At 38.8% G+C, this 12,326-nt stretch overlaps 1 pseudogene; it reads left to right on the forward strand.

The window, feature by feature from the left end:
- Nucleotides 1-9,916: 9,916 nt before the first annotated feature.
- On the forward strand, nucleotides 9,917-10,590 carry LOC134368691 (adenylate kinase 4, mitochondrial-like; annotated as a pseudogene).
- The last annotated feature ends 1,736 nt before the right edge of the window (nucleotides 10,591-12,326 follow it).

The following is a 12,326-nucleotide window of genomic DNA, read 5'->3' on the forward strand; positions in this document are numbered from 1 at the left end:
GGACAGACGACCCGCCCCGCAAACAGTGCAGGACCACTCAGAGGGGACTGGTCAGGAATGCAGAATTGCATGGGGTGCAGTTTGATGAAAAGATTCAGGCCCACATCAGAGTTTCTACACAACTCAGGGGCCAGAAGTACCTATAAGGTCAGCCATTAAACCCAGAGCTACACAAAAATTCTTCCCCAGGGAAACAGCAGTAAAGCAATAATTTAGCTCAACCACAGAACTCAAGTACTGGTTCCCACAGGAAGTTCCCCCATTTTAGAAGTAAGCAAAGGACAAATAATTAGTTTCTGCCCAGGCACACCACCAGTGCTTCAGGGCCCACCAGGGGACCTGAGGCAAGGAGCCAGGGACCGGAGACCCTGCCCACACCCAGGCACACCGCCAGCCCCAAGGAGCGTGCCAAAAACATCACCTCCATGTGGGTGGCCCACCACAGTAACCATGGCTGCCATGAAAGTGGCTAGACATCACAACCAACACGCAGATGGTCCGCCAGCCACTGGAATGCAATGACACAAGGAGAGTCACCAGTAGAGACCAAAGAAAAGAATAGGGTGTCTCTCTCCACAAAGCCCATTCCAGAGTGACAGAAGAAGCATCTGCTCTGTGATTATACTGGGGGACCTGAACACACCTTTCAGCATTGGACAGATCATCTAGGCAACAAATCAATAGAGTAACCATTACTCTTTCAGAGGGAGAGAAGAAACCTTGGGTTATCAGTGGTGGGAGGGGGGATGGAGAGGGGGATGGGGAGAGATTAGACAAGGGGCATGAAGAATAAGTATGATTTGTAACAATATATATACTAATAATATTGATTTGTTCAACATATGTCAACATTGAACCCGAAAATATGTATAATCAATTATGATTCAATTTTTAAAAACCCATCTATTAGGAAATGGGCAAAAGGCATGAAGTGACATTTTATTGAAAAGTATATACAGATGGGAAATAAATACAAGAAAATATTTTTGACATCATTAGCCATCAGGGAAATGCAAATCAAAACCACAATGACATATTACTACAGACCTATCAAAATGGCTAAAATAAAAAATAATGACAACCAAAATTCTGGCTAGAATATAGAGAAACTGTATCACTCCCATTGATGGTGGGGATGCAAAATGTTACAGCCACTCTGGAAAACAGTGCTGCAATTTCTTTAAAAACTATACATGAAACTACCATTAAAACCCAGAAATTGCATTCCTGGGCATCTATCCCAAAGAAATGAAAACTTTCGTTCACACAAAAACCTGTACTGTTTATAGGAGTTTTATTCATAATAGCCAAAAACTAGAAACAACCCTGATGTTTTTCAAAGGGTAAATGGTTAAACAAACTGTGGTACATTCACACCATGGAATACTTCTTAGCAACAACAACAAAAATAAATAAAAACATCACCTCATACCTACTGGGGTGGCCACTATCCAAAACAAAAACAAATTAACAAATAGAAAATGACAAGTGTTGGCAAGGATGTGGAGAAATTGGTACCCTTTTGCACTGTTTATGGGATTGTAAAATGGTGCAACAGCTATGGAAAACAGGATGGTAGGTCCTCAAAAAATTTAAAATAGAACTACCACATGATCCAGCAATCCCATTTCTGGTTATATATTAGAAGAATTGAAAGCAAAGTCTCAAAGAGATATTTCCACATACATGTTCCTAGCAGTACTATTCACGATAGCCAAGGTGGAAGTAACCTAAATGTCCATCCATCGGCAAAAGGATAAACAAAATGTGGTATACAGATAAATGGAATATTACTCAGTTTTTCAAAGGAGAGAAACCCTGTCATGTGTTACTACATGGGTGAATCTTAAGGACACTATGCTACATGAAATAAACCAGTCACAGAAAGACAATACTGCATAATTCCACTTAAATGAGGTATCTAAAGTAGTCAAATTCATAGAAACAGAAAGTTGGATGAAGGTTACCAGGGGCTGAGGGGATGGAGAATTGGGGAGTGTTGTTTAATAGATACAGAGTTTCAGTTTTGTCAAGATGAAAAGACTTCTGGAGATTGGTTGTACAACAATGTAAATGTACTTAACACCCCTGGACTGTATACTTAAAAATCGTTGAGATGGTAAATTTAATGTTATATATATTTTATCATAATTAAAAATAAAAAAGACATTCATCATATAACTTTAATCTTGTGTCTCATTTTCAATAACTGCCTATAGTGCACTATAAATTTCTATATTGTACCAAACCAGCAGTTATTCAGAACAATTATATTGCACAATATTATCCACGTTAAGAAAAGAAACCATTAAATTTGTTAAATGTATATATTTAAAATATGTCACAAATTCTAACTCTTCTTGGGCATTTATTTTTTAATATGTTCATAAGAATAAAACTGGCCAGGTTTCTCTAGACCTCTGAGAGTCCTTGCTCTCTTCACATACCCCTTTTCAACCACCTTTCCCTTTCCCCAAACTTTATTCTAATTCTTCACCCTTCTAATGCTCCCATCCCACTTCTTTCCCCAGAATCCTCACCCTGGGAATTCTCAACCCTGGAGCTCTTGTCATTCCTGCCTCCCATCCCTGCTGAAGCCAGCATTCCTCTTACTGAGCCAGAACCGCAGACCACAGGAGCTGCCACTAGCTGCTTGGACTTGAGGAATTTCCAGTTTTGCTTGTCAGAAACTGGCATGGCATGTTCTAGAAATGGAGTAAGGAATACTATGTTAGAAGGTAGCAAGGCTTTCAGAACAGACTTTTGCATGAGGCTGAAGTCAAAGCTTAGGAACTACCTCCAAAGTGAGGAGGAAAAAGTTGATAGAGTTGGCTAAAGCTCTTACTAAACATTGATGGGACAGGTCCCTTTGTTTGTCCAAAACACAACTGCAGTCACTATTAGGAAACCACATAGCCCACACATAAAAAGACAATTAGTTGGGTCAGTGCTGTGCCCCTAACAAACACTAGTCCTAATAATTAGTGGAAGTCTGGATAGATATAAAGTGATTTCAGATACACACTTAGAAGGTAAACTATCAGCTTTGCATAGCAGAGCCTGGAGCAGAGAAGCCCAATCAGAGTCCCGGCTAAGGACGTTACTCCAAATTGCTCTGCAGCTGGTAGTTCCATGAGTACCTCTGGCTAACAGTATCCAGAAACAGGTTTCCCCTACCTTTGTGGCTACAGATGCATCTTCAAAGGAGTGAATTTGTGCAGTCACATAGGGCCCCTCCACTCAGAAGGGCCCAGGCTTGATTTAATGTTTTCTTATCACCATCCTGAAATTCTTAATAATTTTATTTTTGAACTTATGTTTTGTAAGTGATGTTTGATGGGACAATGGATCAGGCACATGAACAGAGAAGATATGTGGAAGAAAAGAAAAAGCTTTATATTTTAGTACCTTAATCAGCAATTTTTTTCTTGCTTTTGAAAAAAGCATTTTCATCTTGCACTGGGCCCAGCCAATTACGTAGCCAGTCCTGTGTAACTACATTTTTCCTGCAACCCTACCACCTGGCACCCAAGACACCTCAACAACTGCCTCAAATCGGCCAACAGATACTCTAGGTCTGCTTCAAGGGACCTACTTTGTGCCTTTTCAGCCTTAATTTCACAAAATACTTTTATTAGAGGGAAATAAGAAAATAAGGTTAATCAAAAGAAAAATATATAAAAGTAATCCAGAGATAACCACTCTTGATATTTTGGCATATATCCTGTTTATATGCACATATACTCATTTATGTAAAAACAAATGATATTAAACCACACACTTTTTAGTAATGTTCTCTTTTAAATATACTGTATTAATATATTACAGAATGTCTTCATGTCTCTAAATGTGTACATTATTTTTATTTACATAAGAAAATTAAGTTGTTGATTTTTCTGTTTATAAAAGTAATATTAGCTCATTGAGGAAAACATTAGGCAATACAGAAATGTACAAATAAGAAAGTGAAAATCCTACTTAATTCCACCATTCGCAGGTAATCAATCACTCAAAACAGTTTGGTACATATACTTTGAGATGTTTTTCTATATATACACACATACACGAATTATATGTTACATACACATACTTAAACAAAAATGGAGTCACTCTATATACAGTCATATAATCTTTTTATTTTCCTATAGAATATGGATATATTTCCATATGAATAAATATAGATCAATGTAAGCTTTTACATAAATGAAATTATCCTACATTTAATATTCTCCTCCTGATTTTATCTCCTAACAACATGCCTTAGATATCTTTCTCATGCCAATACATACAGATTTCCCTTATTCTTTTTAACAACTAAAGAGTATTTTGTTGCATGATTTTATTATAATGTAATTGTTCCTCAAATGATAAGCGTTTAGGTTATTTTCAGTTTTTCAATTTTTAAAAATGCTATGATAAACATCTGGTTATATGTGTATATATGAGTATGTGTCTTTGGGCTCTTGTTCAATTATTTCTTTAGAATACATTGTTAGATGTATAATGGCTGGGTTGAAAAATATGGACATGAAACGTATTTTATAATTCATATTGTGCAAATATGTGTAGCTTTTCTATTTTTTTCTTTCTAAAGTTGCACACAAACCCCTATCTTTCTGTATGATACAGGAGGCATGTAGTTTTTCATTTGTCAATTAAAGATATATTTGACTCCTCAAGTTTAAAAAACAGTATTTTCTATTTCAAATAATCTTCTTTGGGTGAATGTACAGGCTTTCAAGGTTTCTCTTTCTTCTCCTTCCCAAGATGTCCTTATAGCAATTAAAGGTGGGACCCTGACCACTGGCTGTCTTTGGGTCTCTGATGGTCTTTCATTCCATGTTCTCTCTGGGCATCTCCTGAGGCCCATGGGGGCTGGTGCTGGTGTCTTCACCTAGTCTGGTCTTTGAGACTGGTGATGTCTACTTTCCTAGTTCTATCATGTGGCACCCCCATCACAGCTTACTTGTATGGGAGTATGGTATGACTACTGTCTCTACGATTCATCTCTAGAGCCTTTAGATTCATCACTACAGCCTTTGCTTGGTGTCCTCTCGTTCCACTATCTTTTGGGGAATAAGCTGGCCCATGTCCCAGTAACTTTTCAGAGCCTTCTCCAGGCCCTAACTATGCCAACCCTAGTGCCGTGGGAAACTAGGGGATAATTTTTGACCTCTTTTAACTTGCTATGCCATCATATCATTTTAAACCTTTTATCTGTGTGGCATCATGTTGGACGTGTACTTTTCTAGGAGAATTTACCATTTTCTCAGCCTGCACCTGGAGATGTGTAGTGCTCTAAGAATCTTCTGAACCTAACCCTTTGGGACCACTCCCTCCTTCCTAGGCAGCTTCTCTAGACACCAGAAAGATATATTTTACAAACAAGATGAAATATACCCTCCTTGATAAGGTGGCATTCACCTTCTCCATTCCCTGGGGACTTCGTGATGGAAAGTTATCAGATTACCAAAAGGGGAAACACATTGGGAGGTATTTTTTAAAAATATTATCCAGGTCGCATCCATTTTAAGGCCTTAATACATATTACCAAATTACCCTACAAAATATATTACCCATTTAAAATCCCAGTAGTAGTATATGAGATGTCTTTTCAAAAAGTCTTTAAACAGTGAACACTAAACTTGGCCAATCTGTTGTGCAAGATCTAGTTATCTTAATCTTTTATTTTTGGCAGCTGGTCAGTATGGGGATCCGAAACCTTTGTCTTGGTGTTATAACACCAAGCTCTAACAAAGTGTTAGCTTAATCTTTCACTTTGCATTTCTTTGAGTGCTCACAAAATTGACTTTTTTGATAGGTTTATTTGTTCTTTTGTGAATTTCTTATTCATGACCTTTGCTCATTATTCTACAGGTCTTTTTATTTTTTTCTAATTGGTTGATGAGAGCTCTCTTTATAGTACAAATATTAACCCAAGTTGATAATTTGTCTTTTCATTGTATTTATATTATTTGCTTTTCAAAATTGTAAAAATTTTTATAAAGTCAAATCTATCTCTTCTTTTTCTTTCATGTTTTCTGTTTTTGCCTTCATGCTTAGAAGGGTCTTCTACATGCTGATTATATAAATATGCATCTACATGTTATTCTATAAGTTAATGTTTTAATGTTTTTATTTAAGTATTTAATAAATTTGAAGTTTATTTTGGTGCGAGATGTGAGGTAAGTATATTTTTTCCCAAATAATTGACAAGTTGTCCTAACGTCCTGGTGCCCTTTGTAAAGTAGAAAAATACAGTGCTCTTAATTTTCCAGAACACTGTGGCCTCAACGTAGTAACTATAAGTGACTACCATAAACTTCCCTTATTTTCTGACATTATACCAACTCTGAGAAACTTTGGTCTAACCAAAATTCAACCTCCTAGGCACATACTCATCTGGACTTAGGAGAGTGGTAAATCAAAAGTGCCCTTCTAGATGTATCTTGGAGAGGTAGATACCTGATATGCCCTCTGCCCTGAGTCACACACCTTGACCATTTCCCAAAAAGCAATCAATGGGATTCCTCACAACCTCCTGACCAGTTTCACTAGTCTTGAAGAACTTCTTGTGTCTCAACTGTCACAGTTTCATCCCTGAGCTGACCCAGAGATGTTTATTTTAGAAAGCATGTAAGAGCAAAGAACAAGTTCTCTTTGGCTGAGACATCTTCGAGATGCTGGATAATGTATCTATTATCTTGGAATGGAAACCCCCCGAACTATTAAGGACATCAACCAATTACTGGAGTTCCCCCAGTTTTCCACCCTAATAGCCCTACTAACAGACCTTCTCAAGAAGGACTTTTATCTAGTCCCTGGCTGTAGCCACAACATGCCAGCAACTGAAATCCCTGTTACCTCTCCCTTCATCCTTGCCTACCCTACCCCAGCATGCTCCAAAGTTATTAAAACCAAATTCCAGTTCTATGGAAACAGCCATTTAATCCCATGTTTCTTCCAAAATATATTACCTTACTCTTGCACCTACTCCTTAAGGAATCTGGCTTTGGTCAAAGTTAAGTGCATAGTGTGGAAACAGGAATTACTGTCTTCTAGGTAGAGACATACTATTTCAAAGTCCTTAAGTCCCTGTGATTCTAAGGTCAGATACCATTGGCTAAAGTAATTTGGCAAATCAGAAAATTCAGTTTTTGACAAATAGAAAGAGCAGTATTTGTAGAGATATTTGAGTTTCACATCTAATAGAAGTGGAATCACTAAGCAGATGCCCTGTCACATAAGCCAAAATACCAGGGAGTCCCAGAAAGTGTCCAACCCCAAGAGATCCCCTGGCCTAAAAAATTGTATCCACCTAGCATTAGATGGAATTACAATAACTCAAAAGGAAGAGCAGAAAAACATTAAGTAGAGCTATGCATGGCTGAGGTCCAGGGCTACCCGGGGCATCCTTCATGGAAAGGGAAAGCAAACAGGAGGATGGATAGTCTTCCCAAAGGGCTTTCCATTTACCTCATGAGAGAAGCCCGCACATAAGTGATGCACTTTTGCCACAGGCAACTCCCACAGTCATCTGGAAAAATACCTTCCCAAATACCCATCCACTCACCCACACATTTGAAACACACACCCAGATCAAGGATGTATTAATTCAACAATGAGCACTGTTCAAGTGCCATGCACCATGTGAGAGGGTGATAATGCAATGATGAACCAATCATCGTTCCAGTCCTCACAAGGTTTAGGGTATGGTGAGGGTAGGAAGATATTAGATACATAATTACAATTGAGTTGATCACACTGCTATGATTTAAAAAGTACGAGATAGACCCGGAAGGTCTAAAGGGTTCCCCTAATTTATTCTTAATGTCTACAACCCCGGGAAATTTTCCCCATTGATAGTATCATGCAGTTCTCCCTAAAGCTACAATTTACCTCGCTGGTAATAGAGCCATCATTCTTCCTAAAACACAAACCTAACGATGACATTTATTTCAAATGTCTTTGCGCCTACAAAATAAAGTTCAAACTCCTTGGTTAACCTGGCAATCATTGTCCTTCAATTTGGCCATAACATTTTGTTTTCAGCTTCTGTCATTCTCCTCCAGATCTCTCCCAATGGGCACCACACTAGCCCATACTAAACTACTCCTCAAATATACCAGGTACTGTTAGGCTCCATGCCAATCCTATTTCATTTTTTTTTAATTTGTTCATTCAAACCTATTCTCAACATAGCCAACATAATGATTGTAAAATGTACATCCAACCAATTCTCCTCCCTAAAGCCTCTGAGTGGTTCCCCTTCACTTGCAGGATAAAGCTGGCTAGGCCATCTATGATCCAACCTCCTCTTACTTCTGTATTCTAATTCCTCACTGTTCTCTACCTTGCATTTCATGCTCTGGCAATTCAAACTGCTTTTAGTTCTCCACTTGTACCGTGCCACTTCTCATCTCTCTACCTTTGCTGATGCTCTTGCCTCTAAGGATGCCTCAACCATGCCCACCCCCTTCATCTGCCTAATTCCTACATACTCTTTAACACTCAACTCAGATATCACTTCCAAGAAATATTCCCTGGTATTTTCTCTGCAAAGGTGTGTTAAGCATCTGTAATACATCCTCCCACAATACAGAATGTAAAGTTCTATCGTGGTTTTTCGTTCACTGTATTATAACTATACTTTGTGGGCTGGTGAACCCATTTGACTGGTAGATCTCTGAGGAAGAGACTCTGTCTTATCTCTCAGTGTGTTCCCAAGGTCTAACAATATGTGGCACACCATAGGCCCTCAATAAATGCTTGCTGATTAATAAGTAAATGAACTGTATTTTGTCGTTGAATAGCTAAACCAATCCCTCTCCCCCAAGCCAACAATGAAGAAGTGCCTTGAGGGAAGGAAAAAAATGTGCTATAAACCCGTTATAAATACATTTTGAGAAACTTGTCATATTTGGGTAAAACTGTTTAGCATTGTGCACATATAGCTTCCATACACAAAAACTTGGCCGAAAGGACATCTTCATTGAGTGAACTGACTGTTCTAATAAAGAATAATTTTTATTCTACGCTATTTCTTATTGTGATTATCTATTTACGTGTCCCCCACAGAACTAAAAACTTGTTAAAGTCCCACATCCAGTACAATGCTTGACACATAGTAGGCACTCAATAAATGCTTGTTGAATGAATGTACAGGACATATATTCATGCTGTTTCCTCTACCAGAAATGCCTCTTCTCCCCCACCTTTTCCACCTGGAAAAAAAATTATACTTGTCCTTTAGGGTTTAAGTCAAGTCAACCCTTTCTGACTCAGCAGAAACAGAACTAATTATTTCCTCTTAAGGGCTACCATAGCTCATTATACTTACAGTTCTTGTAGCACCTGTTACATTGTAGTGTAGTTAGTTAAATTTAAGAACCATCACCCACTACTTGTGAACTCCTTAAGATCAGGAACTTTGATTACTTACATTTGTAACTCCATATACTGTACCTAACACGTAAATAATATTTTTCCTTAAGTAATTGTTTGTCAAATTAGATTGAAGGGGGTAACAATAAGAATAGAATGGAGGGGCCGGCCCCGGCCCCCGTGGCGCACTCGGGAGAGCGCAGCGCGCTTGGGAGCGCAGCAGCGTTCCTGCCACGGGTTCGGATCCTATATAGGAATGGCCCGGTGCGCTCACTGGCTGAGCGCGGTGCGGACGACACCACACTAAGGGTTGCGATCCCCTTACTGGTCACAAAAAGACAAAAAAAAAAAAAAAAAAGAATAGAGTGGAGGAGAAATGTGTTATATGTTACAACAATGGGACAGAGGGGCCAGAGAGTCCCCACGTGAGCAGAGGGTGCCAGAGTCAGGGACCAAGAAACAAAGTTCTCGGGGTTCCCACCAGGGCCGCTGTCTGGGCTGCCCGTTTATCCGCCCCCTGCTTGCGATGGCCATGGCTTCCAAACTCCTTGGCACGGTCATCCTCGGGCTGTCCAGCTCGGGCAAGGGAACCGTGTGCCAGAGGATTGCCCAGAACTTTGGCCTCCAACATGTCTCCAGCGGCCACTTCTTGCGGGACAACATCAAGGCCAACATGGAAGTTGGTGATCTAGAAAAGCAGTACATAGGGAAAGGTCTTTTGATTCCAGATCATGTGATCACACACCTGATGCTGTCGGAGCTGGAGAACAGGCGCAGCCAACACTGGCTACCAGATGGTTTTCCTAGGATATTAGTACAGGCTGAATCCTTGGACGAAATCTGCGAGCTGAATCTAGTGATCAGTTTGAACATTCCATTTGAAACCTTTAAAAATCGTTTCAGCCGACATTGGATTCACCCTCCTAGTGGAAGGGTATATATAACCTGGACTTCAATACACCTCATGTACATGGGGTTGACGACATCACTGGTGAACCATTAGTACAGCAGGAGGATAATAAACCAGAAGCAGTTGCCACCAGGCTAAGATAGAACAAGGACGTGGCAAAGCCAGTCATTGAATCATGCAAGAGCCAAGGAGTGTTCCACCAATTTTCTGGGAGGGAGACTAATAAAATTTGGCCCTATGTTTACACACTTTTTTCATACAAGATCACACCTATTCAGCTCAAAAAAGCATACTAAGCCTGCCCAGTTATTCATTTAATTGTGTGTGTAGTATTGGTGCTGTATCCAAATTAGAAGCTAGCTGAGATAGCTTGCAGCATCTTTTCTAGTTTAAATGGTGAATTGATAGGAAAACCAAAAACAGAAAGAGTTCATGAAGAGGCCCTCTGCCTTTTATGAGAAGGGTTACCTATACATGTTTAAGGTGTCTCTGCACATGTCTCAAGCTCTTCACAAGAAAGCAAGCACAGGCTGGATTTCAAACGGTGTATAACCTAAGCTCTAGCTGATTTTTGACAGCCATGTTGTTGTTTAGTAGCCTTTTTACAGATGATGGTGGTGGTCTCTGGTTCTCCCTACCTGCCCAAAGGCTGTTGAACCATAGCACCAGTAAGCCTAAGAATGCCAAAGGCTCCAGTCTGGGCTTTGTGCCAGATTCTCTAGTATGTGCTCCCCTGGTAACAATGGAATTAAAGCTAACTGCTCTCAAGATAAAAGCAAGAAACAATGGGACAGAGACCAAATCAAGAGGAATTTCTGAATGAAAGTAGTGCGAGGGAGGAAAAAAGTAGAGAGAATATCAATGATGATTTAAGATTCTGAACCTGAATAACTAGAATAATTGAATTACTTGAACCTGAATAGCAGAAATAAAGAAATGAGCACTGGGCACAGGTTTGGGCAGGTGTGGGCAATTAGGAGTTTACATTCTGTTTTGGATGTGCAGAATTTACGGTTCTAGGAAATATCCAGGCAACATTTAAAACCCAGACCTAGGGCTGAGCCCGTGGCGCACTCGGTAGCGTGCTGCGCTAGCAGCCGCCGCCGCGGGTTCGGATCCTATATAAGCATGACCGGTGCACTCCCTGGCTGAGCGCCGGTCACGAAAAAAAATAATAATAAAATAAAAAAATAATAAAAAAAATAAAACCCAGACCTAAATGTAAAGTGCAAGAGATGTAGATTTAGCTAGCAGTCATCTATGGTTGGAGCTATCAAGACTAAGCAACAAGAAAAAAAATACCTACTTTCACATTGGTCTTAGTAAAATAAACAAATAAAAGGGAAAAAAAGTGAATGCTAAATATTAGAAAGGAAGAGACAATGTACTTGCTGATAATATGATGGTCTAACTGGAAAAGTGAAAAGAATAAAATAAAAATTATAAAAATCATAGGAGTCAAGATAAAAGCTGAATACACAAAAATAAATTGCTTTCGGTATAATAATAACTAATTAGAAAATGCCATAAAAAACCCATTCACAATAATAAGACTATAAAATACTAAGAAAAAGGTGTGAGACCTAAATGAAGAAAATGATAAAACTTCACTGAAGCACATAAAAAATCTTTTAAAATGGTGGAAAAGCATACCAAATTCCTGGATGGGATGATGCAATATCCTAGGCAAAATAATTCTTCCAAAATTAATGTATAAATCTAATGTAATTTTTATCAAAAACGTAAAGAAAATTGTTTGGAAATATGAAAAGTCAATTCTAAAATTCATCTATAAGAGCATATCCCAGAAATTTTTGAAAAAGAATAATGAAAATGGACTTGCTCTACCAGAAAGCAAAATTTACATAAAGTGACAACAGTGAAAACAGTTCAGGAACATATCTACGTGTATCTTGAGATTTAGTATGTGATAACAGAGTTTCAAATCACAATGGAAGAAAATGATCATTCAATAAATGGGGTTAGAACAGCTTTTTATTCATTTGAGAAAAATTTAGGATCTCTATATCAT

This window comes from Cynocephalus volans, chromosome X (genome assembly GCF_027409185.1).
Source record: "Cynocephalus volans isolate mCynVol1 chromosome X, mCynVol1.pri, whole genome shotgun sequence".
NCBI lineage: Eukaryota > Metazoa > Chordata > Mammalia > Dermoptera > Cynocephalidae > Cynocephalus > Cynocephalus volans.